The 23,137-nt window shown below is 37.6% G+C and overlaps 1 long non-coding RNA gene across 1 annotated transcript in view; it reads left to right on the forward strand.

The window, feature by feature from the left end:
- Nucleotides 1-14,121, forward strand: part of LOC111159863 — a 75,315-nt gene extending 61,194 nt beyond the window's left edge. The window contains exons 4-5 of the long non-coding RNA XR_002641435.1: nt 7,545-7,591; nt 13,512-14,121. This is a non-coding gene — a long non-coding RNA (uncharacterized LOC111159863). The remainder of the gene's footprint in view (nt 1-7,544; nt 7,592-13,511) is intronic.
- The last annotated feature ends 9,016 nt before the right edge of the window (nt 14,122-23,137 follow it).

Raw genomic sequence — 23,137 nt, forward strand, 5'->3', positions numbered from 1 at the left:
CCAGTTATCTGCAAACAATTGAAATAATTCATTGAAAATTATTGAGATCTCTCATTGCAGTCTTTCTTACTCCACCTCTTAAGGTCGAAAATGTTATCATTATTTTCATCAAAACAAATGATAAACACACTTACTTTCTCCCCAGTGGATATTAGTTTCAGAAGAACTCTATAAACCCACATAAAACATGTTTTGAAAGGGTGCTACCATTTTAGCCATAACTGAACATGTTTCAAGGATGTAAATATAAGTATTATCTTGGACCTCTTAAGTGTAAGTTCTCTTAAGTCACAATAGAGATTTGGGATCATTTAAAACATGTACTTCAATACAGAACTGGGTGTTATTGAAGTACTGGAGAGCTTAGGACAGTGCAGTACACCTAGTCTGTCCTTGTGGTTTTGTGACTTTATAAAATCATATTTTCAATCTTTACTTTCTTATTTCTACAGTCTTCTGGGGTATTTTTTAAAATAGTGAAATATTGTGGCACCTGGGTGGCTCAGTGGGTTAAGGCTCTGTCTTCAGCTTGGGTTGTGATCCCAGAGTCCTGGGATTGAGCCCTGCGTTGGGCTCTCTGTTTGGCAGGGAGCCTGCTTCCCCTCTCTCTCTGCCTGCCTCTCTGCCTACTTGTGATCTCTGTCTGTCCAATAAATAAATAAAATCTTTTAAAAAATAGTGAAATATTACTAGACACACATATATATTTTTGAGTTTCCTCAAATGTTATTTGGTATGAAGACACTTCTAACTGAATAGCTAACTGGCTAACTTACTAACTAGATTTATTAATTTATCATGGGAATTTTGTTCTTAAGAATGTTGTAATTTTTTGTATAGTGAAACCTGTCAATCTTTTATCAGTAAGTGTTTGGCATCATGATTAGATGGGTCTCCTTGACTTCAGAACTCTAATAAGACTACTGACTAATTTTCTTTTAATATTTTGTTTCATAATTAGATTTTTATCCATTTCAAATTTATTTTTAGTATTTTGTAATGCAGGAGCTCAAGTTTGTTTTTTAAATAGTATCCAGTTATCTCCTCCTCATTGATTGGTACAGACTTTTTAAACTTATATATTTTTAAGATTTTTATTTATTTATTTGGCAGAGAGAGACACAGTGAGAGAGGAACACAAGCAGGGGAAGTGGGAGAGGGAGAAGCAGGCTCCCCGCCGAGCAGGGAGCCCAATATGGGGCTCGATCCCAAGACCCTGGGATCATGACCTGAACCAAAGGCAGATGCTTAATGACTGAGCCACCCAGGCGCCCCCCCAACTTTTCTAAACTTATTCATACCACTTGTATTTTACACATTTCCACATTTTCATTATTACCTCGATTGGTGTGTTTGTTAATAATATATTGGTGGATCCTATCTGAGTTGTGTTTTGACCTAGCACAATCACTACAATAAACAAGTGAATGAAATGGCCGTCTTGAAAACCCAGGCTAAAGAAAATGCAAGCCTATACTGACTAAAGCAATTACTCCCAAATAGCTTTAGATGGTTTCTTCATTTCTTGCTTTTCTTTGATTTTAGGTAGAAACTTGTTCTCTTAAAACTAGTATTTGGGAAAGATGTGTTTCTGAAATATGCCCAGACTGACAAGCATAAACTTTGGGTCACAATGATACTTCCCTTGGCTATGTTTTGAGTGAAGGATGGGCTTGTCACAGAGTCACAGTGGTGGCTCTATATACCTATCATTTTGAAGTGCTAGTTCTGCAAATTTAGAAGTTGAAAAACTATCAAGCTACGTGTGGAAGCTATAAGAGGACTAAAGTTTATGGTGTCAGTTTTAGCTTATGTAAATATTTCTGAGATTTATTTCAAGAAAAGTGTAAATAGAAGTAACAGCATATAACCCTTTGGATATGCCTTTATTTCCAAGAGGCAGAATATATACCTGGGCATCTAGATAGCTTGAATTAGTAAGTGGCAATGATTGTTTGATTATTTTGTACTTTAGATATTATGAAGCAAAGTTACTTATTTCTCGACTGGTTTTCTGATTCTTAGAATGAGATGGTTTGATTCTTTTGAGCAAAGTTTCTTCTTATAATCCTGTGCTGGCTTCAAATTCTCTAGTGAGTTTGGAATGTGATTAAATCTCATGTATAGATCTCGGCTCTCCCTGCTCTATCCCAGGACTGCTTCTTTTCTGTGGGGCTGCTGAAAGGAATCTCTTACGTAGACATTATCCTCAGTGCCACTGAGGAAAAGGGATTTGCATCCGATACCTGGTTTCCATTAGATGACTAAAGGCAACTAGCTACACAAGAATATACAAATAGACCAATAGAACAATATGGGGTCCAGACGTAGATACGTAATGATACCCCTCACTGTCACCAAAGGCAGCCAGCAGAAGGTTGAATAATTCTTCAAAGAGCTTATAATTCTCCAGAGCTACTCCAGAAAAGAAAAAAAATAGAAAGCCTCCCAAGTCATTCCAAGAGAGCATTATCTTCTTAATCACCAACTGGTGAAAGGATAGCTTATAGTTATTAAAAGAAAATACACAAAAGGAAAACATTCTTGTAGGCTAGCTTCATATGTGAGAAATTTTAAATAAAACACCCAACTTGTGAAATGTAACTGTACATTAAAAATTATCATATCTTGAATATTTAGTGTGTATCCCAGGAGTGTAAGAAATGGTCAGCCTTAAGCAACTTGTTAATAAAATAAAGAGATTCATAGTGAAAAAGCTATTGTGAACATAAGTGCTGAAAAATTTTAACATTGAACAATGCTTCCATTAAGAATCTCCTAGCAAATGAATAGAAGCAAACTTAATGAAGTTGATAGGTGTGTTTTCCAGAAACAAGTGTATACATTTATATACATCTAACACTTTTTTAAATTTTTTATTTTTTAAGTAGGTTCCACACCCAGTATGAAGCCCAATGTGGAGCTTGAACTCATGACCCTGAGATCAAGACCTGAGTTGGGATCAAGAGTCAGAAGCTTAACTGACTGAGCCACCCAGGCACCTGTATTTTTAATTTTTTTAAATATATTTCTATACATCTACAGCTTTATATTTTCCTTTAAATGTTGCTGTAATTCTTTTTTTAAAAGATTTTATTTTTATGTAATCTCTGCACCCAATATGGAGCTCGAATTCACAACCCCAAGATCAAGACTCGCACACTTCACTGACTGAGCCAACTGGGTGCCCCAAATATTGCTATAATTCTATTTTTTAAAAAATATTTGAGCCAGCATGAGCAGGGTTTGTGGGGGGGAGTGGCAGAGGCAGAGAGAGAGGGAGAAACAGGCTCCCTCTGAGCAGGGAGCTCAACACGGGGCTCCATCCCAGGTCCCTGAGATCATGACCGGAGCTGAAGGCAGATGTTTAACTGACTGAGCCCCCCAGATGTCCCTATAATTTTATCTTAACAATTTGATTTATCAGTTTTTCATTTTCATTCAGTTAAATTTTTTTTTTCTGATTTCCAGTGTGATTTCTTTTTTGATTTGTTGGTTGTATAAAAGTGTATAGCTTCTAAACGGATGGAGATTTTCTAATCTTTTGGATACTGATTTCTAAGTTTGGACTACTGTGAAGAGAATATAATGTGCATAATTTCATTTTTTAAAAATTTTATTTATTTATTTAACATACAGAGATCACAAGTAGGCAGAGAGGCAGGCAGAAAGAGAGGAAGGGAAGCAGGCTCCCTGCTGAGCAGAAAGCCTGACGCAGGGCTTGATCCCAGGACCCTGGGATCACGACCCAAGCCTAAGGCAAAGGCTTTAACCCACTGAGCCACCCAGGTGCCTCCCATAATTTCATTTTTTAATATTGTTGAGACTTGATTTATGGACCAGTAGGTGGTTAATTTTGGGAAATGGTACACTTGTGCTTGGAAAAAAAGTGCATTTTGTAGTGGTTAAGTGCAGTGTTTTATTTAGTTGATTGGGTAAATTTTGTTAGTTATGTTGTTCATATATTTTGCCTCTGGTCTGATTTCTTTTGTCTGCTTATAGCTAAAGTTACTGATAAATGTATTTTAAAATCTCCCATTGAGATTATGAATTTACACATTTCACATTTTATGGAATTCTGATTTGATATCACGTTTACACATTTACATTAAGTGCATATAAGTTTAGAGTTATTACATCCAGTCAAGTTTTTCACTTTACCTGTAGTCGTAATTTTTTCTTTAAAGACTCTACTTATACTAATAAATGAACTATACCAGTTTTCTTTTGGCTAATGATTGCAGGGTATATAGAGTTTTCCTTTCAAAGTTTCTTTGGTTTTGGATTTTATTTATTCATTTATTTTTATTTATTTATTTATTTAATAGTTTTAGATTTAAATCTTTCTCCTGTAATAAGAAATTTTTTCATTTTTTTTTTCTAAATGATAATTTCTTTCTTTTGTTTGGAGCATTTAGTTTATTTACATATAATCTCCATTATCAATATTAACAGTGATTTGATGAGTTTGTATCTGTCGTGTTATTACTATTTGTTTTCCATCTTTTTTTTCTACATTTTCCTCTTTTCATACTATGCTTTATTTTTATTCCAGTTGTCCTTTATAATTAGTATCCTTTTTTTCAATAATTTCCTTATAGCCTGTATACTTTATTAGAGTTTAATATAAATTTATACTTCTACATTTTCCCAGAAAATATAAGGACTTGAGACAATTCTGTTCTACTCTTCTGTTTCTTTCCATTTGGTTTATATATTTTAATCACGTCTGTTATTATTATTTGTTATTATTATGGCCTTCTACAGATCGTATTTTTAGATTTATCCTTTTAATGATCCTGTGTCTGATAATGCTATAGTCTAGATCCCCTTTGGGTGATTTTCTGTTTTCTGTTGTTCCTCTCATTTTATTATCTTATTGACCTCTAATTTCACAGCTTTGATTATTTACACTGTGTGCTGGATATGGTCCTTAAAAATTGTAGAGACCATGGGTTCCTGTATCTTTCATGAAAGAAGTTTGAGTTTGTGTTTGGCTGGAGGGAAGGAGGACAATCAATGCTTCTTTTAAATAAGGATCGCCTTATTTCAAGTAGGGATTGAAAATTATTTGGGAGCTTTGGTCCCTTGGCTCTCTAGTCTATTTCCGTTCACGCTCAAACCTAGAATGAAGATCTTTTGGTCCCCAACTCAAAGGATGGGGTTTTATTAGCCACCTGACCTTCCTTGGTGGGCCCTGGACTGTGTAGACTTCATTCTCTCTGCTGAGCTTCTCAGCCTCTCAGGTTCCTTTTCTCAAGTAGACAGAAACTTCCCAGAGTAAAAATGGTTGCCAAGTGCCTAGTATTTCTTTATTCTTCTAGATCTTGGCCCTGCAATTTCTATCTGCCTGTTCAGCTCGGCAGTATCGTTTAGCAGATTTAAAATCTACATCGTCGGGGCGCCTGGATGGCTCAGTGGGTTAAGGCCTCTGCTTTCAGCTCAGGTCATGATCCCGGGGTCCTGGGATCGAGCCCCGCATCGGGCTCTCTGCTCCGCAGGGAGCCTGCTTCCTCCCCTCTCTCTCTCTGCCTGCCTCTCTGCCTACTTGTGATCTCTCTCTATCTCTGTCAATAAATAAAATCTTAAAAACAAAACAAAACAAAAAAAAAACGTTAAAATCTACATTGTCCACATGGTTCTCAACATGAGCATCACTTTGCCTTACCTAGTTGAGTTTTAGAGGAAGTGATCACTTTATTTCTTTAAAATCTCTCCATTCTCTTATTTTTAAAAAATTAAAATCTGTAACTTTCCAATAATAAGAAAAAATTTGAGAAAGCTCCTAGCTTGGTCTTCTTTCCCGTCCCATAGTGCTAATAATTGTTTTTTAATTTGGGGTTTTTAATGCCTGTATTTCCTACTTTTTCTTTCCCTTGGTCTTAGCTACTTTGAAAAGATCACAACAAACATCGACTAGATGTTTAGTCACTTCTGCTTCTTACATCTCATACAGCATTTGTATTTATGTTTCCTCTTTCTTAAGGACTTAATTCAAGACTGTCTTACAAGTATTTATGTGGTAAAATTTTGAAGGTGTCTATGGCTGGGAATATTTTTTTAATCATTACCCTATATTTGAATCATAGTCTGGCCAGATACAAAATTCTTGGTTCAAATTCCTTATTCTCAGTATTTCAAAATATACCCCATTGTCTTCTTGCATCCACTGTTCTGATTTCTTTGTATATACTATGCTTTGTCATTTTGAAATTATTAAGGTAATTCTAAGTTTTGTCATTAATAGTCTTAAATTTCCTCTCTTTTACATGGGAGTTTTTTTTTTTTTTTTTAATATCCATGCTCTGGCATTTTATGGAACCATTAAATCTGTTTTTCATCTTTTTTTTTAATCATGAGGGATTTATTATTTTTTCAAATATTTCCTTCTCTCCACTTTTATATTCTTTCTTTCTGAATGTCCTATCTTCTGGATGATAGCACTTTTGTTAATCTTTTTTCTCTTAGTATTGTTTACACATTATCTGTTTCTTTTTCCTTCACTTTTTTTTCTTGTAGGAGAATCTACAATTTTGTCTTTAAATTGCTCATTATAGGGACACCTGGGTGGCACAGTGGGTTAAACCTCTGTCTTCCGCTCAGGTCATGATCTCAGGGTCCTGGGATCAAGCCCTGCATCAGGCTCTCTGCTCAGCAGGGAGCCTGCCCTCCCACCCCGCCCCCTGCCTGCCTCTCTGCCTACTTGTGATCTCTCTCTCTCTGTCAAATGAGTAAGTAAATTAATTAATTAATTAAAAAGAAAAATAAATTGCTCATTTTAAATTCTGGTGCACCTGTTCTAGTTTTAGACTTTGTCAAGAAAAGTCAAAAAACAAAACTGTCTAATCCAGTTTATGGTTTTTATTTCAAAACAGTTGTTCCCTCAAATGTCTTAGTTTTTAAGAACTTTAACCCCCTTTCCTCCTGGGCTCATTGTCCACTCTGCAGGCAGTGTATGCGTAGGAAGCTGGGGACTTCTTTTCAACTAGATGAGCAGAGTCAGGGAGGTGTTGAATGTGCCCCAGGAGAGAATCTGGCTTTCAATCAGCCCTTACCCCACAGAACCACTCAGGTTAGGGCTCGCTCCATCCTTAGCTATATGAGGCAGAAGCACCATTAGAGAAGCAGACTTGTTAAGGGGCACCTCTCAGCCCTGGGGATCTGAAGAAGACACAGTGGGGAAGGAACTGCCCTAGTCCGGTCTTTCCCTTTATTCTCTGAACTCCTCCATAACATAGGACTCATTCTTCCTGGTTTTTCTCCTCCTCACGTTTGCAATAGTACTAGAGGTCCGAATTGTTACTGTAGATACAAGTTCTCCTTATCCCAAGGCAATGGTGGAAGAAAAGCAAGAACGAATGCTAACAAGTCTGCTTTATCTTCCCATAGCTGTGTTGGGTTGCCTTTACTCCAGACCCAGACCCAGCCACCACTTCAGATAAACCAATTAATACAGCTACCCCCCCCTCCCCCCCACCTCTGCTCTCCACAAGGCTTTTCAAAATTTCCTCCCTAAATTGAATTCCCTCTATATTTCTCTGCAGGTTGCCTCAAGAACAAGAGCCAAGAACCTTGCCAGTTCGACTTCTTGGTAGGATGCTTTTGTCTCATGTTATCTCATTTCTAGTCAGTATTCCTTTTTCTTCAACTTTTCCTTTTTCACTCCTTTCACCCTTTTCTTTCTCCTTAGTTTCTTCGAACATATTCACCATGCCTTTTGTGTTCCCTCATGAAAGCTCTCTGTGTCAGTTTCCTGTACGTGATCCTCTCTTAATCAATTCTGTCCATGCCGAGTCCCTCCTGTTCCTCTGCATAGTTCTATTTCTCATGCCTTATTCTTCCCTTTCCTTTCCTTCTGTTCCAAGGTTCGCCAGCTCCCACTGCATTCTTCACTCTTTTTTTCTTGACTCTCATTCAGTGGTTATTGACCCCAAATTTCTAAGACACCTTTCTCTTATAAGATTAATCAATGTCCCCCCCCCCCCCAAAATTAACTTGGCTGAGTCCCTTAGAGGTAAAATCTAAATTTAGTTTGACATCTCTGGTGCTTTAATATGTATTAAAATGTTTAATGTTTACTAGATGACTAACACAGATTCATTGAAAACACACCAAAAAGTGAATTAATGCCAAGAAAGACTGTCTAGTAGGGAAGAAATAAGAGATGGCTTTTTGAATAAACATCACATAAGTAATCATTTTCATTAAGTTTTATCTGGTTTCTAAGCCTCTCCTCCACCCCCCCTGACACCCCGGTCTATAATACCCACTACTGATTCATTCATTCAAGTATCCATAAATGGAGGAAGTGATTTGCACTTTCAGACTTTCTGGATATCTCAAACTCATGTTCATCCTCTTCTATGTGATTTTTTTTGTCGTGGCTGTGGCTGTGGATTCTAAGAGAGACACACAAAAATGTGTTTCATGATAGACACAATAAAGTAGAAGACCTTTGGATTGGTTAAGAAACCCCTCTCGTCAGAGATATCACAACACATCCGTCCCCAGGGAGGACTGGTTCTTTTGCCTCCTAACTCTGATATGCATTGACTGTCAGATTTTTTTTGTGTGTGTGCCTATGCTAGTTAATATATGATGTTCAGCACACTGCCAGCTTGTTCCGTACTCTGTGGAACAGTTGATCTTGAAAGATGTCATTTTTTCCCTCATTTTCTGACTCGTTTTGTTACATCAGTGTTGATTTATTTTGTACTTTTACAATCCGAGTTTTTTAAAGAACTGATCACATCTCAGAAACTTTAGATTAATGAATTAGATGCTATAAGCAGAGGGAAAAAATAATGTCTGAATCTCTGTCTCTTCTTTTCTTTGCCTCCCTCATCTTTACTTTTCTTCTCCTTTCCTTTCTCCCAAAGCATAAATAGCTGTATCCCTATTTCTCCACCTTAAATACAAATATATTTAAAGAGATGCACAATTAAAAGAGCTAATTAGACTCTCTTAGTACCACTGTGGCTTGTGCTCTATTTCTAAGGCCAGACTCTCGTGCTCACCTGAACCTACTTAGGACGGATTAGGACCAGAGAGACGGGGTCATGAGCCCTCTGACCTCCTCCCATTTACTTGTGGTTTTAGGCCTGTTGTAATTTGAATGTGCATTCAGTTGCGTCCTCTGTGTAACTTCGTCTTCCCATCAAGGGAGAAACATTAATTAAACTTAAGAAACACTTTGGTGGGACGCCTGAGTGGCTCTGGCTCAATGGGTTAAGCATCTGACTTCATTTCAGCTCAGGTTGTGATCTCAGGGTCCTGGGATCGAGCCCAAGTCTGTCCACGCTCTGCGGAGAGTCTCCCTGGCCCTCTGGCCACTCATGCTCACTCTCTTTCCCAAATAAATAAATAAAATCTTGGAACAAACAAACAAAAAACATTTTGGTGGGTTAGTGACTGACCAAATATCTGTGTTTAAAGAACTAGCCAGAAGTGAGGTATAAAATCAGTATTTGGTGCATGGATTATGAATTGGACAAACCTGCACTTTCTTTTCTTTTCTTTTTTTTTCAGTGTTTGCTTCCATTTTTATGAAATCACCAGAATTTACCAGAAATTACCAGAAATCTATAGAGACAGAAACCAGGGTTAGAGGTTTTCAAGGGCTGGGGGAGGAAGGTGGGGAGTAACTGCTAATGGGGACACACTTTTTTTGGAGTGACAAAAATGTTCTAAAATTGATCATGGGGATGGCTGCACACTCTGTGCATAGTCTCACTACCAAATTATATGCTTTAAAAAGATGAATTTTCTGGTATATGAATTGTAGCTCAGTAAAGTTATTTTAAAAATCTATTATCATATTAATCTTTTTTAAAATTAGCATATAATGTATTATTTGTTTCAAGGATACAGGTCTGTGATAGTGGGAGGGATGTGGAGGCTGGGTGATGGACACTGGGGAGGGCATGTGCTACTGAAAGCACTGTGAAATGTGTAAAACCTGCATTTCTGATTCTGGTTCCAGTGCTGGGTTGTTGGTTGGGCTTGGGTGAATTGGGATGAGTCTGAATTTCAAGTTTTTGGGTCTTTTCGAAATGCTTACTGTAGGGATAAGAGTACCTCAGAAATACTGTGAGGATTAGAGGTGCCTGGGTGGCTCAGTGGGTTAAGCCTCTGCCTTCGGCTCAGGTCATGATCCCAGGGTCCTAGGATCGAGCCCCACATTGGGCTCCCTGCTCCGCAGGGAGTCTTTTTCTCCCTCTTTCCCTTGCTTGTGTGCTCTCTCTCACTGTCTCTCTCTCTGTCAAACAAATAAAATTTTTTTTTAAAAAAAGAAATACTGTGAAGATTATATACATACATATATGTATTTATAAGCCATATAAAGTATTTAGCCCAGTAAATTCTCAGTACATGGCAGCTTTGATTATTCTTGTTGTTTTGATGCTTTATTGTTATCATAGAGTTGGCTTTTAATGCCCACAGAATACTAAATAAGCATAAGAACTAACTTAAATTCAGACTCAAATTTATCAAAGGAAAAAAAAATGGAGAACTGAGTTTCAGATAATGTTTCCTTCCTGCTATATAGCAATATTAATCATTTTTAGTTCCGAGTGGTCAGTGATCTTCCTGGAAAAGCAGAGTGGATAAGACCCAGCCTACCTACAGAACCAGATGAAAGGAGAAACATTATGAGCCATAAATGATTTACCTTTACATTTTGTGTTTCATGTAATTTTGAAACAATTTTATTTAAAAATATCCATGGAGAAGCAGAACCATGAAAGAGAGATTATAAGGAGATAAATTTATTTTTTTTTTTTACTAATTTTTGTTTGCCTCCAATTCCCCTCCCTTTTACTCACAGCTCCAAATTACAGAAAGTTCTACATTCTCAGGTGCAATTTTCACAGTCCCACTGATGGTGATTAATGAGACTCCGGCTAGGTTATGTATTTCATCATTTTACTATTTAAGGTTGAGAGATCAGTAAGCAACTTCTCTTCATTGAAAGATAGCTCAATTAAAAAATAGCCACTGATACCTTATTTGTGAGGCTATTTTCCAAAACTCCTCAAACTCACTGATTTCGGAAAAAGGCAGGTCATCTTCTTGTTTGTCATTTGTCTTTGTGTAGTTTACTAGATAAGTAAACAAGAGAAAATTCTCCCGCTCAGAGGGGAAAAAGACCCAACATTTTCTGAAATGTTTTCCTTTCCATCTTTTTTTTTTTTCCAAAATACATTCTAGGGCTTCAGGTTAGACTATTTTTTTTTCTTTGCTATTAAATGCAGACTAGACTGGTAGTCAAATGATCCTATTTTGTCATTTCAAAATTGGGACTAAACTGTAGGCGTTGTTTTGTAGTCTGTTTATTCAGCCAACAATATATCATGGACATCTTTGACAGTCTTTACATATTCTTCCAAGACCTCATTATTAATGGTCTTGATAGTAGGCTATTGCCTGTGCTATCATTCATGTAACCAATATACTTTGCACCTTCTTGATGCAATAATATTGGCGATACTGTAAATGGAGTCATTTGGAATAATTTATTCATATCTGCATTTCCTCTGCATTTCTCAACCTGATTTATTTGCAGCTCTGAGAAATGGAACGTATTCTATTTTGCTCTGAATACACTGAGCATAAACTTATAGTCCAGCCTGACGTTGTGTGTGTGTGTGTGTGTGTGTGTGTGTGTGTGTGTGTGTGTGTTCCGATATGTACACGTGTGGTATGGGGGTAGAGGTTGGGAGTAACTTTGACCGTAATCAGAGCAGATAAAGACAAGAGCAAGAATATATGACTGCTAATCCTTTGCAAGTCTAATTGCCTCACAGTTTCAGGTTGGGAAATATCAAAACTGTGTGGACATGGCTTTTTGTCATGAAGACATTTTAGAAAGCAAAGAAAAAAAAATACAGGAACTCTGAGTTAGAGAGTAAGTTCTTATAAAGTTTTTATTATATGGAAAAGGAAATTATATTCAGCCCCCAAATCATTTTGCTCTACTAAAAAAGTGGGAACTGTGCCCGCTCTCTTCTATTTTAAATGCATAGATCTAGCACTTGCTTACCTTCTGGAGGCTGTTAACCAGAAGCATAATCTCTATATAAACACAATGAATGCTATAGATTCCACAGTTCTTTTCTTTGGCATTTTCATCACATTTTCTCTTTGGCATTGAAACATTATCACAAATGAAAAGAAAAAAAAATGTGCAGGTTTTTCCTTTTTCTTCTTTTTAGCTCGGCTTCCAGAAACTCAGGGAGAAAAAAGTTAGTTTGTTCTCAGGTACAATGGCATCTGAGAGTTCACAACTTTTCGCTCTAATCACCCTTTTCTTTCTCTGAGTGTTCATGGCTAACATTCCCAGCGAAGAGCCTCCGCTCGCTCGTCATTCTCTAAGCCCCGAGCAACAATCAGTGTGTACTCATGTGGCAAAGCCCTGGCCTTTCCTATCAATTCTCTTGACAAGAATGTTGTCAAGTCTCGTTTGTTCTTTTCTGAGCTGATGAACTTATTTCAGGAGGCTGGTAGTTATATTTCACATCTGTCTCTGATGAGACCTTGAGGCTCTGTATCTTCTTAGGTTTTTGAAGAGACTTAGCAGAGATTATGTGAGATAGGCTTTGATGACTGCAGGCACAGGGTACCTATTCCCCATTGTCCAAAGAGTGCAGAAAGCCCCTTTTGTGTGTGGTGAAGGGGGCCTTAGAATGCATGACAATCTCTCTTCCCTAACTTCTCTTACTGCCTTTTATTTTTTTAAGTGTGTCAGTGGATAGATAGCTCTGTTCCCACTGGATAGATGGCTACCATTTTGCTAGATTAATAATATGTCACAGGCTCTCCGGCATGTCGTGGACCAAACATCTCGAAGAGTTCTAGAAAGCTGATGAAATTGCAGACTCCAATGGTGACGATTCAACTAGTTCAGACAATAAGTCTTTATGTAGTGATGCCCATATGTTAGAAAACATTTTAGCTAAGTAACATAATAAATTCAGTGATCCCACCTTTCCACAACTTGGTAAAATGAGAAAGGCAAAGGCAAAATACCAGATGATCTCAGTGTAATGTGGTGAGCTCTATGATGAAGGAATAAAATGGTGGAGGGGTACTCAATTCTCCACCAATCTGGAGATTAAAGAAAGATATCCCAAAGGATGGGATTATTCTTACTTCCATTTTTTTTTAAATTTTCAATTTGGGTGTCAGAATCTATTTTCTCATTTTGGTGTGGCTGTATTAAATTTAAAATTTCACAAATGCAGACCCTGGGTGGCTCCAGTCAGTTAAGCGTTTGTCTTCGGCTCAGGTCGTGATTCCAGGGTCCTGGGATCAAGTCTCACATCAGGCTCCTTGCTCCCCCTCTTATGCTCTCTCCCTCTGACAAATAAATAAATAAAATATTTTTTAAAATAAAATAAAATATCATATATGAATATAGCGTATGTGACCCCAAGACACCTGTAATTGGACAACAGAAGTAGCTCCTTCACAGGAAGTTTGTGTTGTTACATTATATATTTTTGTTTCAGGAATCTCCACTTCTCTATCTTATTAGCTCAGTGACCTTGGCAACTTATGAGCCTCTCTCATACTCATTTTCCATGTGCCCATACTTGTGCCGGAGTCCATACTCATCTGTCAACTGGGAACAATATCACCTCTGTCCAGAGTTTATGGAGTATGGGTGAGTCTCCTAGCAGAGTGTTTCATACTTTGGGAAATTCGTGACACACCTTTATCTTCTGCTTGTGAAGAGAAAAAAAAAAAAATCATCCTTTGGATTTTAGGCGAGTGATATGTATACAGCTCGTGTTATGTTCTCAAGTCATGTGTATTGCTCCATCTCTGGTTGTTTTCATCATTATTTCTACGACACACCCATCTTTTACAGAAAAGATTTCAGGCTCCATTCTATGTTCTCATCTCATATTTAAGAAGTGTGATGTTGACTCTAGAGCAGAAGTTAACGATTATGTAGGAAACACATCAGGCAATCAGCAGCCACAGTCTAACCAGGGATGATACTACATACTTGGGTCAGATTCGCTGTGTGCAGTATTTACCAATATGTTTTTGGGTAAAGGAACTAAGACATCAATCACAAATTTTGCAGAAATTATCCATTTATGAGGAGTTGTGAATGGCAGATGAGAATAAAGTTCTAGAAGAGTAACGATGTTGCGTAGGTATGGTGGTCTCTGTCAGATACAAATAGCCAGAATCCTGTTTTTGCTGCACATGCTGTCTCTTTGGAGAAATATGAATGTTTTTGCTTAAAAATATGTGTCTTTGAGAATTATATTTAAGATTAAAGTAACACATGAAAATCGTGGGCTTATTTGCTGCTTCTTGACTTGGTCTTCATCTTTATGGTGTCTAACGAGGACTCTGTCACTAAGTGGCAAAGTGACCTGTGTCTGGTCCCCAACCGCTCTGCCACTCAGATTTTCCCATCTGGGGCTCTACCACTTAGGATTTTATGTGTGGATTCCTGACTTTGTGTGTGGGGAAATGCATCTGTAATACCATTGATTACATGCTAATTAATCCTATCTTGACTCCGGTGTGTCTATATACACACATTACACACTTACCAGGGCATCCCTGATTTAAATGAAAACAAACAAAAACATAGTGCCAGTCTTTCTCTTTATTCCAATTTAATGCCATTCCCTGCCCTTGATTTTTGATCTTGCCACTTGCAATTCTGAAGCAATAGTGGCTAAAGATCACAGTTCCCTTTTAAATGCCTTTTTAATGTGTTGATAAGATGATCATTGACTTGCACTGTCCTCTCTGGGCACTTTAATGATTCATTACTGAGATAATTATTTGGTGTTTATTCTAGCCTACCTGTATTGTCTCATTTTCTCCTCACCTTGAATAGGGGTTGGGAGATGAAAACAGGATTGCATGTGATTATTTTCAGCATTTATTTCAACAGCCATGAATGTAGTTAAAATGTTGCCTGGCTAATAAATAAACTTTAAAAAATCAGTGCAGCCACTTTGGAGAACAGTGTGGAGATTCCTCAAGAAATTAAAAATAGAGCTTCCCTATGACCCTGCAATTGCACTACTTGGTATTTACACCAAAGATACAGATGTAGTGAAAAGAAGGGCCATCTATACCCCAATGTTTATAGCAGCAACGGCCACAGTTGCCAAACTGTGGAAAGAACCAAGATGCCCTTCATTGGACGAATGGATAAGGAAGATGTGGTCCATATACACTATGGAGTATTATGCCTCCATCAGAAAAGATGAATACCCAACTTTTGTAGTAACATGGACAGGACTGGAAGAGATTATGCTGAGTGAAATAAGTCAAGCAGAGAGAGTCAATTATCATATGGTTTCACTTATCTGTGGAGCATAACAAATAACATGGAAGACATGGGGAGATGGAGAGGAGAAGGGAGTTGAGGAAATTGGAAGGGGAGGTGAACCATGAGAGACTATGGACTCTGAGAAACAACCTGAGGGTCTTGAAGGGGTGGGGGGTGGGAGGTTGGGGGAACCAGGTGGTGGGTTTTAGGGAGGGCACGGATTACATGGAGCACTGGGTGTGGTGCAAAAACAATGAATACTGTTACGCTGAAAAGAAATTTAAAAAAAATCTAATAAATGTTCCTTCTCTTTAAAGGAAAAAAATAAAAGGAAAGAAAAGAAGGAAGGGGAGAGAGTATCAGAGAAAAAGAGAAGGGGATCTTTCTTTTTGACATCTGCCAACTCGGGGAATTGGATATAAATAAAAGTCATGATCCATTTGATTTCTTAATCTGCCATTTAAAGTTAAATCATATTCTTCAGATCTGTTTCATTCTGTTATGCCTTCCCCTCTTTTCCTAATAAACACAACTGGAGCTTCAGAATTAAATGTGTGAAAGGGCGCCTGGGTGGCTCAGTTGGTTGAGCATCTGACTCTTGATTTCAGCCCAGGTTGTGGTCTCAGGGTCATGGGATCGAGCCTCATGTAGGGCTCCCTGACCACTGGGGAGTTTGCTTCTCTCCCTTTTCCTCTCCCTCTGCCCCTCCCTTTGCTCATGCTTGGGCATTCTCTGTCTTCGTCTCTGTCTCTCTCTCCCAAATAAATAGATAAATCTTTAAAAATACTGAAATCCTGAGATAGTGTCCAAGGTACCACATAATCTAATACATAGATTTCAGGAGAATTTTGTATTGTCAGTGAATTTTGCTTTTCTGCTCCAAAGATTGGGCATTGGAGCAGTTATTATTTTGTTTGAATATCAACAACTCCATGTGGGCTTAGCACCCACAGGTTGTCAGACGGGAAGTAAGTTAGAGACTTTGGTATTGCCTGTAACTTCAAGTCTTTATTCTTTATTCTATTGGTTTAAAGAAGGCATTTATTTTGTAAATAAATAATAATGTTTTAAAAATGCAGAATATAACTAGGTGTTATGAAGAGAACCTACAGACTTTAGAATCATATTGATCTGTGTTTAAATTCTGGCCCTGGCATTACTTGGGGTTGGTTTGAGCATGTCTCAAATTCTCTAACCCTCACTTTTCTACAAAAAAAGTACAAAAGATGTTTCCTCAGTGAGTTACTTTAAGGATTAAAAATAATGTATGTAAATTCCCTAGCACTTTGCCAGGCACACTAGTTCTTGGCCATTAGCATCCTAGACTTGAATAGTACTAGTTAGTAGTAATTACCTAGGAATCACTGCTTCTATTAAGTAATTGGAACTCTTTGAATTAAAAAAAAGATATCCTATAAACACAAAGAACTGACCACCATTAGTAATAAAATCTATACATATGGTCAATTGAAGCTTGGAGGAGAGTTAAGGAGGTTTAATTTTAAGAAGCTTACCCAAATAGACCTGTAAAGAAATCCACATTTCTTAATCCTAGATGTCCTAGTCTCTTGACAAATCCTGACCTTTGAATGCCCCAAAGTTAATTATATTAGTGGCCCTTAAAAATATATAATTTCTTGGGGCGCCTGGGTGGCTCAGTGTGTTAAAGCCTCTGCATTCGGCTCAGGTCATGATCCCAAGGTCCTGGGATCGAGCCCCGCATCGGGCTCTCTGCTCAGCAGGGAGCCTGCTTCCCTTCCTCTCTCTCTGCCTGCCTCTCTGCCTACTTGTGATCTCTGTCTGTCAAATAAATAAAATCTTTAAAAAAAAACTATATATATATATAATTTCTTACCGCTACCAAGTGATAAAGAGAGTGCCTTTCCTTGCCGTGCCACATATCCAGTGACGTTGACAGTGACTTGATAATACTCATTCCAAGATCTGCGGAAGACTCTTGGAGTGAGGGAGTACTTTAATCCAAATTTTCATGAAGGAAATTAAGGGAAAAAACTTAAGCGTATATTGTGTTTATCTCTGATCCTTTCAGGTATTATTAAGAATTTGTTTTCAGTTACTCTCGGAAAAGTAAAAAGAAAAAAAAAAAAAAAAGAATTGGGACCAGATCTAAAAAACTTAGCAAATAGTCATGCTCTCCCTTTATAGCAATTTTGTCCTGGGCTTCATCGAGTCTAGCTTCCTTCCTCCCTCCCATCTGTCTATCAAGAAATGCTAGTGTCTACACATCGGACTTTTTTCAAGGTTCTAGAGATCCTCTAGAAGCAAATTACAAGTTCCCTATCCTATGTTGTACTGTTAGGTTTAGCAGTAAACACCATGTGCCAAGGCAGTATATAGGGGTGAAAGGCCTAATTCATGTGTGGGGTATATCTGTGCATTTTACCTGACTTTACAGTTCCTCCTTCTAAAGGGACATTGCCTCTTGAATTTGGGTTTGGCTTTGTGCTTTTGATAAGAGAATGGAATTTGTGATTTATTTTTGGTAACAGAATGAACTAGAAGTGCCAGTGTGTCAGTTTTAAGCCTTAGCCTTAAAGAGAGTAGTATGTCTCTGCTTGCTCCCATGTACCCCTGGCATTTCATGGCTAAAACATGCCTTGGTTTATCTCTTAGTCCCAGGAGGACAATGAGAGATGCATAATCAAATTTAGCTGAAACCAGCAGAGGTACTCAGATGAGCCCAGCCCAGATCAGCCAACACCCGTCTGATGCACAGATACATGAGCTAAATAAATGTGCATTGTTATATGCTACTAAGGTCCTATGCTTAGTTGTAACTTAGCATGATTATGTCAGTGGTTAACGAATGTAATCAGTGGGAGTTAAGGAGATAATGTACAGGTCAGAAAGGTACTGTAGAAGGGAAGACCAGTTCTGGAGGTGGAGGTGGAGTCTGAAAAAATGTTTACATTCATATCCCAAGGGAGTTTGATGGGCCAAGATCCCAGTGGAGTTTGACAAATAGTGCATGTAATACAATTAATTTAAAGTGAGTTGCATTAACATTGCGCATGATAGGGCTTCTTTACAGGTTATTTTTATTGTATGATGACCTAAACCATATGTATATAAAGTAAAACAATAATCAAGAAGGAAAAAAAACCTGCTCTAACTAGCCCTGCCTTCAGGTAAGGTCTGGGAGGACTTTAGGGGAAGATTCTGTATTAGGCAAAGGATAAACTCCTAGGAGAATGTTGTGGTTGTCTATAATACTGATTTTCCTGAGCCTGTGGGCTTGCAATTTTTCTGTAGACCTTATGCTATCTCCCACAGACGAAGTAAACATCTAGATGTTTCTATATCTATACTGCCTCACCTCCCTGCCCACTGATTGGTGGGCACAGGCCCCAGAAGTGAGCAATACTATAATTGGTTCTCCAGGTATAAGGATTTTTGTAACTGCCTTGGGCTGCAAAACATGGTGACAATTTTCTATTTGCTTGGCTCTTTCTTCCACCGAGGAGAGTATGGCACACCCAAAAATGTGAGGGGCGATAGAAAGAGTTGTTGGATTCCTGTACCTTGAATCCTCATTCCCTTTCCTAATTGTTCAAAATAAATTCCAGATGTCAACTTTACTTGAAGGCTTTCATAATCCTTTTGTATGCAAAAATAAGCTTGCTTTTCTCTAAACTCCCCTTGCATTTTATTCACGTGCCTTTATAACATTTCGTACTTGCTATGTTGTGTCATGCTTTTCCTCCACTTACAGACTGTGGACTCCCAAAGACCATGCCTTATGTACTGGGTATCCTCCAGGACAGTGTTTCTATGTGTGCAATTAATATCGATATTTATTCTAGTTTATCTTCTCCTCTGTCAACCTTCAGTGGTCCCATATGCCACAAAACCAGAACTTTATTTTATTTCCTGTTTAAGTCGGGAGCATTGTTTTCTACCATTTGTGGAACACTTTTTCGGGGGCAGAGTGAGATAACTAAATCAGAGTGTAATTTCAGTTCTGATTCAATTTGGGCTTTCTCCCTGCTTATAGACTCAGTTCAAATTCATTTCGTATACTGTTTCTTCAAAAAATTTGGACTTGATTTAACACATTCTAAAGTAAGAGAGGCAAAAACTGCAATTTCTCATCATAGAGGAAAACACAAACCAGTGAAGACTTGATAATTTGCCCTGTGCAAAAAAAGATGCCTGTTATGGAAACCAAAACAAAGTGTGAAAAATCTAACATTTAATTTCTTAAAGGAAGGCTATACTTGCTATTGCTGGCAAAATTATCTAGACATGAGGAGTTGTGACATGTTGCATCAAAATGTATATTAACGCCCTTTTATATCCATACACAAAGGCATCTAAATGAAGTCATTCATTCAAAAGGAAGATTCCTGGCAAAAGTCATATATTTCTATTATTTTTACACTAAAAATTGGGAAATTTTTGGCTTAATTTAAGCATTTTTCAATGCATTTTAATGCTTCTAGCAACATAACTCTGTAAAATCCAAATCACTGGTTCTTAAAATTTCAGGAACATAAGTTTCAAGTGGAATGCTTATTAAAAATGCAAGTTTCCAGATCACACTTGAGATATTCTGCATCTGCCCAGGAAATGACACTTTTTTTTTTTTTTTACAAGCACTGCAGGTGATTCTGATGTAGGTTGTCCATGAACCCCACTCTGAAATGGACTAAATTCCCTATAATACATGTGAGTAAATTTAAGTCCACTCAATCTACTAAAAGGAAATCCTCTTTGATTAAATATCTGATCGCTCCCCAGTTAACAGTAATGGCTATTACTTAGAGTGACCTCCTCAAAATAGAATGGAAGTGTAGTCTTCCAGAAACCTTCCAGATGTTTTCAAAGGGGCAAGTAGGTTTCCATCATCCATCTTCCCACCAGCCATTTACTGTAGTTTTGTTCAAATGAGTTTTATCTTAGTTAATTCTGAGTAAACTCATACTAAAAAAATGTTCTTAGCCAAATTTGTTTGAAAAGGCTCAAAGAAATATTTATGAAGCACCAGTAAGTGAAAGGTACTGTGGTGAACAGAAATAACTTCAGATCAAATGCCTCAGTGTCTAGAAGTTAGAAGGGAGACTGCTTGAGACGCTACCATGTACCATGCGTGGCACTGAGCCCATTCCGTTTAGTCTTCCCAGGCATAGCAAAATACATATGGCATGATCTCATTTATGTAACAAAAATCATACACATTTAAGCATATCTCATTTATGAATTTCCCATCTATGATTCGATACCTATACTGGCAGCTATTTTATGGTACAAAGATATCAAAGGTTGAGCCCTTCTACTTCGGTTTGAATCTCGGTTTCACTGATTTATGCTCGTCCCTCCCAGTCTCAGTTCCTTCCCAGGCGAAATGGAGATAGGAATGGTCTGTATTTCACAGGGCCATTGTGAGAGTCAATGAAGTAGTCTGAGTAAAGCATGTACCCCAGCGTTCTGCACAAAGCAAACACTTTATAAATGTCATCACCTTTATTTTGTGATTGTATAGAAACCTACTCTGAGATAATTCCCATAAACTGTTCAAAGCAATTTGCCCTGGGAAGAGGAGGGTAATGAGAAGGGGATGAGTGTTTGAGGAACATTTTACTTATTAGTCTTCAGTGTCTCTGTTTAGTAACATGAATATGTTTTACATCTGTAATTTAAACAATTTTTTAAAAAATCGAAATATTTTCAAACTAGGATCATTATGAGTATAAATCATAATCCAATGAATCAGGATTCTTAAGATTATATTTGTATTAGAATATACCAGTGCTTTGCCAGAGGTTTCTAAATTTGCGTAGGTGAGCTTACGGTTGGATTTTTCTTTTGATGTTTATTTTCTTTCTCACATTTGACTATAGGCTCCTTTCAGGCACGGTTATATGTATCCTGCATATACTATACATAATAGCTACTTTGGAAAAACATGTGGACTAGTCCAGGTTCATAGGATTCCAAGGATTTATCTTTCAACATATCTGTTACTTAATTTGAAACTCATTAAATGACAATAGAGATAGTTAAAATGATGTATTTAAAAATTTTGATGTAGTTCCAAGAATTTGCTTCTTATGTTTCCTTTCTTTTCTTCCTTCAGCAATAGCAACCCCTCCCTCCCTTTTTTTTTTTTTTTTTTTTTTTTTTTTTTTTTTTTTTGGTGTGGAGCAATATGATGGAAAGCATGGGAAGGGCGAAATATCAACTTAATTTATACTATAAAGAAAGTAAGTCCATCATCTATGAATAATTATTGGTACTGCTAATGTATTCAAAGCACTTGGTGAAGTTACACTGTATAGTGAGACAAGAGAGAAACATGGGGCTATTAATAACAATAAAATGCATCAATAACATTTCAGTGATACAATACCGGTAATGTTTAAAAAGTGCATTAGTTGTCTTATAAATGGAAAGAAAAGAAGAGGCAGTATAGGCATTCAGAGAAAGAGATTTTGGTGGCAGCAGGTAAAGACTTGGATTTTTGACATACGGGTAGGAGAGGAATAAAAATGGAGGAACAGGGAAGGCCATCTGTAAAAAGAGAATGAAGAGGACACACGTTAGTACAGGAGAGGGCACCAAATGTGCCTGCTCTGTTTCCCTTTTACTCTATTCTCTGCGATCTACATCAGAGTTAATAGGGGTACTTTTTCAAAATGCAGACTCCTAAGTCCCACTTCCAGCCTACTAAATGAGACTATCCTGAGGTTTTACTTTTTAATTTGCTCCTCCAGTAATCTTATGAACACTTAAGTTTGAGAATTGTTCATCCCCTAATGTTATTTTATGAATAATAAAGTTGGACAGCCATTAGATTCAATATTTCTGAGGTAAATGTACATTGTTCAGTAAAACAAAAAACCCTCTCCTGGTTGCCCTTTCTCAAAGAAGAATATGACTTTATTTTAAATTTAAATGTATTCAGACTCCCTCTTCCCACTGACTCCCACCATTGATTGTCATGTTTCTTCCAAGAAGAGTGCTCTAGCTCCAGCTTCTGCTCAGAGGCCAGATGCCATCAGGCCAGCATTCTGTACGAGCACAGGGAGGTGCTTTTGTCTGGAATCTTCCAGCTGTTCCGTCGACAGCATCATTACTAACCGTACAGATTTCAGCTCCGCAGCTCACGGCTGCTCTACAAATCTGCTGACTGCAAGGCTGGTACCTCTCTAGGGCATCAGTGGAAATGGCGACTTTCTCCTTTGATAAAGTCTGCTCGTGCACATGCTGAACTCTGGCTGTTTCTATTGTGGCATAGCTTTAAAAGTGATCGCACCTGCCACCCATCCTCTAGAAGTTTGTCAGATGCCTTACCTGCTGATAGTGCTCACTGCCCTTGCTATTGCCATTATATATCCCATACATCCCAACTCTAATTTCGGTGGGATTTTGGCTGAGAGGATGGACACATGTGTGCACTCAGTCCTGAACCCGAAAATCAGATGTTCTTTTAAACAATTCAAACTATGGCAAATTTGATGGAATGTCATATAAAATCTCATTATTGATTAAATTCACATGGCTTTAATGACCAGCTAGGCTGAACATTTTTCATTAGGTTATTCTTCCCATATATGTATTTGGAAGAAGCAGATTAACTTCATGGCTGACTTAGGCAAAGCAGCTGTTCACAGCAACACGAAAATATGTGTTGCCAAGCTCAGGTTTCACAGTCTTTCTTTAAGGATTTCTAATCAGACAAAAATCTTCCTGTATAAATGGGTACTTCTAAAAGAAAAAAACAAAAAACAAAAACAAAAAAAAAACAGAAAGAGTTTCTCTTCCAAGTTAAAGTTTCCTTCCCCCCTTCCTAAAATTTTGTAGGCA

Source organism: Enhydra lutris, unplaced genomic scaffold, assembly GCF_002288905.1.
Source record: "Enhydra lutris kenyoni isolate GAN:26980312 unplaced genomic scaffold, ASM228890v2 scaffoldscaffold70, whole genome shotgun sequence".
In the NCBI taxonomy this organism is placed as follows: domain Eukaryota; kingdom Metazoa; phylum Chordata; class Mammalia; order Carnivora; family Mustelidae; genus Enhydra; species Enhydra lutris.